Here is a 7,567-nt window from a genome sequence, read left to right on the forward strand (position 1 = left end):
TTACCATCTGAGCCATCAGGGAAGCCCATTATATATAGCAACTTGTCAATTTTCCAAAATCTTCTGGAAGAACAAATCTGTATCAGAAGCATTCTTCCAACCAGAGCTGCCTGGACACAGCAGCCATGTGTCAGCACGAGGTTAACCTGTGTTGATTGTCATCCCCACAGTCTTTGTTCACCTCCCCTCTGCACTCTACAGCTATGTTTGAATATGTTGTCCTTTGAAGCTTTCAACATAGTTGCAACATTCTAAGGCAACAGGCCAGACAAACATACCCCATTTAAAAAAATTTAGACTTTGACTCAGAAATTGATAAAATCTTAAAGATTATGGTTCCAATAAAACATATTTAAAAGCTTTTATTCACTGTTTTATTTAGTGAATGTTTACTGAGCACCTATTTTGTTTCTTTCATTTTTCAAGGCACAGAAGATGCAATGGTACATGAGCATTTTCCTGCTCAGATAATGAATAAATCAATTTTAAAGGTTAATTATGCTTAATGATGAATGCTATTTTATAAGGAAAATAAAAGAGCCATGTGATGGATGGTGATGGGGCAATGGTTGACTCTAAAGGAGTGGCCAGAGCAGACTAAGACCTTACTGACTGGAAAAAGCCAGCATGAGAAGACCCAGGGTAATAGGATCTGAACAAGAGGGACCAGGGCCTTGGTCAGGAACAACTTTGGTGGACTTCAGGCACAGCAGGCAGGCAAGCATGGTGGGAGGCATGGTGAGAAAGTATGAAAGATGAGGTCAGAGAGGTAGGCATGGGTTTATCTGTTATCTCCTGCTACATAACAAATCACCCCAAAGTTTAGTGAAGTCAAGCTGACCAGTTATTACCCGAGACAATTTACGAGGGTCAGGGATCTGGGAGCAACTTAGTTGGGTTGTTCTGGGTTGGGATCTCCCAGGAGGCTGTAGTCAAGCCCTCAGCAGGGTTGCACTCATCTGAAAGCTTGACTGGGGATGGGGGATCCACTGCCAACATGGTTCACTTTCACAGCTACTGGAAAAGACCTCCTTGTCCACCTCTTCACGGGGCTGCTTGAGTGTCCTCCTGATGGGTCCACTAACTTCCCCCAGAGTTAGCAGTCCAGGAGAGACCAAGACGGAAACAGCAAATATCTATGACCTGGCATCGGAAGTCATGGCTCCAAGGACAGTGATTGATTGAGGAGACGGCCTAGAAGGGAAGGGGCCAGCCAAGGAGTCTGAGGAGGAGGCATCTGTGAGGCAGGGAAGTGTGGCATCACACAGCTGGAGACTGAAGACGGCAGCAGGGTGCTGAGACAGACGTCTGACGGTGGGGTGGGGGTGGGGGGCAGGTTCCCATGGGAAGTTTGATATAGAGATGGCAGCCACTGACAGCCCTTTTGAGAAGGTTTGCGCCGCAAAACGCAGATGAGTGGAATAATAGAGATCTAGGAAAGATCTCTGTCTGAGAGCTAGGACAGAAAGGGAGGGTTAGGCTCAGTTTTATTTGTAATTGTGGGAAGTCACCCAAGAACAGCAGAAGCGGGTGTCACAGCCAGTTTCCTAAAGCCCTAGGATGCCAGACCCCAGGGAGCGCAAGTGCGCCACCTAGTGTTCAGCCATGGCATCCGCCAGACTCACTGCTCAGAGTAGGTGGGGCCTCTTCAGTTAAGAGCAATCTGCTTGCTGGAACAGAAAAATTGCTTTTTCTGAAGCCTGTGCTCTGGGACAACCCAGAGGGGTAGGGTGGAGAGGGAGGTGGGAGGGGGGTTCAGGATGGGAGGGGAACACATGTATACCTGTGGCTGATTCGTGTTGATGTACAGCAAAAACCATCACAATATTGTAATTATCCTCCAATTAAAATAAATAAAAATTAAAAAAAATTGTAAATCCACATAAACTGCTCCCAAGAGAAACTAAAACTGCTGATGGAAGGCTAAGTTGGAGCGTTCTCCTCTCTTCCCCTTGACACTTTTCTTATGCCCTCATCTCTTCACCTTCTTCCATCAGTCCTTCTGTTCCATGTCCTTTTCCTTCCTCCGTTTCTATGATACAGATCAGAGCGATGCTTCCACAAGCCAAGGAACCCCAAGAACTACTGGCAGCGACAGGAGCTAGAAGAGCATCACGGAACAGATTCTTCCTCAGAGCCTTCAAAAGGAACCAACCTTGTCCACACCTTGATTTCAGGCCTCCAGAGGGAATAAATTTCTGTTGTTTAAAGCCACCCAGGGTGTGGTCATCTGTTACAGTGGCCACAGAGAGCTAACACAACTACTTTGCAATAAACAAGAATGAATACACCCAATAAAATAGTCGGATTTCAAAATGATACACTGAGTGGAAGAAACTAGACCAAAAAAAAAAAAAAAACCCCAAAACACTTGTATGATTCTATTTATATACAATTCTGGAAAATGCAAACTAGTTTATCTTGATGAGAAAATAACATGCCGTGGGGGAGGAGCAGGGGGAAGAGTCCAAGGCAGAGGACAGACAATGTTCACCATATTGACTATGATTCTTTCGTGGGTGTATACCTGTTAACACGTGGACTTCCCTGGTAGCTCAGATGGTAAAGAATCTGCCTGCAAGGCAGGAGACCAGGGTTGGATCCCTGGGTCAGGAAGATCCCTGGGAGAAGGGAATGGCAATCCACTCCAGTATTCTTGCCTGGAGAACTTCATGGATAGAAGAGGAACTTCATGGATAGAAGAGCCTGGCAGGCTACAGTCCAGGAGTCACAAAGAGTCGGACTCGACTGAGTGACTAACACACACACGTATCCAGCTGTACACTTAAATTATGTGCCGTTTATTATATGGCAATTATACCCCCGAATATGATGCTAAGACTAAAGGAGGCAAGTAAAACCCCACAAATCTATCCTGTGATGGTCATTCTGGACAATTCCTCTCTTCCCCCCAGGCTGCCTCTCTCTCCTGGGAAGTTGTTGTCTAATTACAGTCAGGCTTTGGTCTCTCCTGTCCTGCTCTCCTTAGCCATCTATATCTCCATCCCTCAAAACCAACAGCAACAACAAGCACTTCAAAACAAATCCAAAAAAGTCCTCTTTCATCCCTGGCTGGTTTTCCCGTTGGTATTTCCTTCCCTCTTTGCTGTCACTTCCAAGACTCAAGTAGTCTTTGCGCTGACTTGACGTCTCTCCAAAGTCTTGAGCTTTGGTTTCTTACCGAATGAACTAATCACCATATTAGTTCTAACAGTTCAAAAGTATTACCTCGTATCTATTCTCTTTGATTTCTTTACTGAAAATCCAGGCCCCCTCTCCTCTTCTATCAGCAACTTTCTGCCAGACCCCCGCCCTCCATCACTCCAGCATTCATGTTGTCCATACCGCTCATTTTCTTAGTTTCATGATGCGCACGCCTTCCTTGCCAACATGCTGTCACACTGATACCATCCAATCCTGCTTCATTTCAAAAGGTCAGAATTTTCACAAAATAAATAACACGTTATCAGTGACAGCCCTCCCCCATCCAGAGCTCAGGCTTGTGAATAAGGCTCTGAAAAGGCTCCAGTGTCTGACGTTGGGCAGAAATGCAGTGTGTGGCAGGGCAACCTGGATGAGACCCAAGAGCCGCATGATAGGGATGTGAAGCAAATCAAACAGACTCTGTCCCAGAGACAAGTTGCAGGGGGAGGAGAGGGCAGAGTTCTGCTTTATCTTTTCCTGCTTTAACAAAGTATAATTGACAAATGAAATTGTACAATATTTTTAAAATGTTTGATATACATCATGAAATGGTTGCCCCCACCAAATTAACACATCCATCATCACCTTACATATTTACTTTTTTAAAATACAATATAATGTTACCACGGAGAAGGAAATAGCAACCCACTCCAGTATTCTCGCCTAGAGAATTTCATGGACAGAGGAACCTGGCGGGCTATAGTCCACGGGGCTGCAGAGAGTCAGACACGACTGAGCAACTAACACACATGTTACCAACTAGGGTCACCATTACACATCAGATCCTCAGAACTTATTTATCCTATAATTGAAAGTTTGTACCCTTTGCCCAGTGAGAGCTCTACTTTTATTTTTATTTTCTTGTTGTTATTATGTATTTATTTATTTGGCTGTGCTGGGTCTTAGTTGTGGCATGTGGGATCTAGTTCCCTGACCAGGAATCGAACCCAGGCCCCCTACATTGGGAACGTGGAGTCTCAGCCACTGGAGCACCAGGGAAGGCCAGAGAGCTCTACTTTAGGTGGGTGATGAGGGAAGGCCACTCTGGGGAAGTGACAAATAAACTGAGACACAATGTAAGAAAGAAGCAGACATGCAAGGAGTTGAGCAAGACGGTTCCGGATGGACACACCAGAATTTTCAAAGCCCTGGAGTAGGAAGCAGTGTCCGGTACCCCAAGCCAAAGGAGGCATGACTGGAGGGTAGTGGGTGGCTTCTGGCATGAGAAAGAAAGAAAGTGTTAGTCGCTCAGTTATGTCCGACTCTTTGTGACCCCGTGGGCTGTAGCCCGCCAGACTCCTTTGTGCATAGAATTCCCCAGGCAAGAATACTGGAGTGGGTTTAGCTATATCCTTCTCCAGAGGGTCTTCCTGACCCAGGGATTGAACCCGAGTATCTTGCATCGCAGGCAGATTCTTTACCATCTGAGCCACCTGTAGAATGAGAAGAGGCGACAGATGGCAGATGACACGCTCCTTCAGTCCTGTCAAGGAATTTGGATCTTATTCTAAATGAAGTGAGAATCCAATGTCTGGCTTTCTTCCATAAGCTTTTGCCAGATGATACAGTATTTTGGGAGGTACAATTTCACACTGTAGCTATTTGAAAGCATAGCTTGAACTGAAGAAGAAAAAACTCATCTGCTTCTGCACCAAAAACAGGATGAAGAGAAAACTGAAAAACCAGTCAGAGTGTGGATTTGCCAACTCAACTAGACTCGTTAGCTTTCTGGAGTTTCATGGATAAGTATGCTGGTATAATTTGTAAAACTTGTAAAATAAATGAATTGTAAATGTATTCAAAGGATGGGGGCCGAGAATTCCCTGGCAATCCAGTGGTTGAGATTCCGCACTTTTGTGCTCCCAGTGCAGAGGACATGGGTTCAATCTCTGTTGGGAACTAAGATCCCACATGCTGCAATGCGACCAAAAAAAAATAACAGCATAAGAAAATGACTTTGATCTCAGGGGGTTATTAAGCACTTACTTAGGGAGCAATTGTAGGAAACTCTTTATATGATACCCAAAAAGCAGTTTTTACCACTTATTCTTTAAATGTTGAGCTGTGAATGAATGACTCAGTGTTTTTAAATAGGTGCCCAAAGTCTGTGGTAACTGGTTGTTGATACTGAGCTTATCCAAGGTGGTGCAAACAGTGATTTTAACAAAGGAAGGAAGGGAGGGAGGGAAGGAAAAAAGGGACACAATGCTTTTCATCTCATTCTTATCAGCCAAGTACTGTGTTTAACTGTGTCTCAACAATGTTAAGAAACAGGCAACTGTTTCTTAATGTTAAGGAACAATAAAAAAAATACTTAGTATAAAAAATAGCATTTAACTTGTCATTTCTTCCTCTGATGACCTAATTTTTTCAAATCGGGGAAGGGCCAAATCTGAGCTATGGGATGCTCTTCCTGGGTCTTCTGATTTCCTCATGGTTTTTATTTTCAGCGTTGGTACCATCCGAGCCGGCCAGGGTTAGAAGAAAGTTCCTAGTCAATATTCTGTGCTCAAATTTCCCTTACAATGTGTCATAGCAAATTTTCAGAAGTTGAATCATCATGCTCTAGCATACACAACTTTGCCAAAACAGCTGCACTTTATCTTTGGAGCCCCTGCAGATAGTAAGCCCTCATATAGTAAGCCTGTAAGCACACTGAAAACTTGAGAAAAACACATCATTTTTGTAAAACAAAGTTCTGCTGGGAACACTTTTCTGGGTGATCTGGAGAAACTCAATCTTAATATACCAGAAAATTATTTTGACGGTGTCTATTTGGACTTTTGATGCATCCCAGAATGTTTCATGGCCCCACCCAGACTGTGCACCCCTGGGCCTGGCGGGGTTCACAGCTGCCCTCTCCCCTCTTCCCCAGCTGCCTGCAAGGCCTAACAAGGTAACAAGAATGGCCTCATTGGAATTTTAGACTAGGCTCCACTCTGGGAGCTTCTGGAGTCTTGCCAAACCAGACAGCAAAAAATTAGTCTGCAGTTCCTGACATGAGAAATTTTAGGAGAAATTGAAATCAGGAACATATGCTTTTTTTTTTTCTTTTTTTTCCCAAATCACACTTCATAAAAGTCACAAGTAACCTTTAAATTTAGGGGAAAATGCTTTGGGGGAAGCTTTGGTTTATTTTGGTTACCCCTATCTGTATTCTTGTATTTGTTATTAATTTTGGAACATGGCTTCTTCCTATCAAAAGTAGTTAAATACAAATTAGACATTTGCTAAGATGAGAGTATCCGGAAAGTGGTGGGCTTGGAGAGAAGAGATCACAGCTCTGGTCCTTCCCACCCTTTAGCTTAGGGACTTTAGGAAAATCACTTAATGTCTCTGGGCTTCCCAAGAATCAAACGAAGGATTGTAGAAGAGCACCAAGGTGACTATGTCAGCTCCTCCCCGCTCCCCTTTTTTTCTTTTGCTGGTGAAAATATGTGAAAGAGAAAGAGAGGGATCCCCACCACCAACTGTCTGAAATGAGAAAGTTTTGGGACACAGAAGAAGAGGAGGTGGAGAGAAAGCCTTAATACTGGGCATCACGAGCAGACCCAGAGATAACTTATTTGGGGTTGTTTTGTTTTTCTTAAAAAACTTACTGAAATATAGTTGATTTACAATGCTGTGTTAGTTTCAGGTATACAGCAAAGTTATTCAGTTATCATCTTTTTTTAGATTATTTTCCATCACAGATTATTACAAAATACTGAATATAGTTCCCTGTGCTATACAGTAGGTATTTGTTGGTTACCTATTTTATATATAGTAGTGTGAAAGAGAACTTATTTTGTGAAAACAAAGATTAGAGGGGAAAAAAGAAGAGACGCCCTCACACACAAGCCACTCTCACACAGGATTCTTTTTAAACGTAATTAAGTGCCCAATTTCTACCTTGTGAATGCCGTGTTTCTACTCATTAATACATAGCCACAAGGAAAAATGCACATCTATTAAACACCTGCTCAATCTGAGAAAAAAGGCCGGTAAGGAGGACAAATGTTTTTAGCTTGTCCATATTTTCTCATTTGTCTACAATGAGTTCCTATAATTTATGCAATAATATTGAAAATATTTTGTAAGTGAATAAGGGGAAGACAGATTTTTTTTTTTCATCTTTGCATCTGTCTTGTCTTCTGAAAATGGCAGGATTCCCCAGAAATAGAGATGTTTCTTGCTGTTGGTTTTGAGAATGGTAGTTAATTAATTGTAGTTGATCTTCACAGTATAGAATGAGGGTGATCTGATGTCCTCAGTGGTTTAACACTATTTAACATAAAATATTAAGGAATGACAATCAGGGAGCCATGTATCAGTATATTTTCTTAATATTTTTTATTATTCCAAATTGTAAACATTTAAACTT

The sequence above is a fragment of the Bubalus kerabau genome, chromosome 3, assembly GCF_029407905.1.
Source record: "Bubalus kerabau isolate K-KA32 ecotype Philippines breed swamp buffalo chromosome 3, PCC_UOA_SB_1v2, whole genome shotgun sequence".
NCBI classification, from domain to species: domain Eukaryota; kingdom Metazoa; phylum Chordata; class Mammalia; order Artiodactyla; family Bovidae; genus Bubalus; species Bubalus kerabau.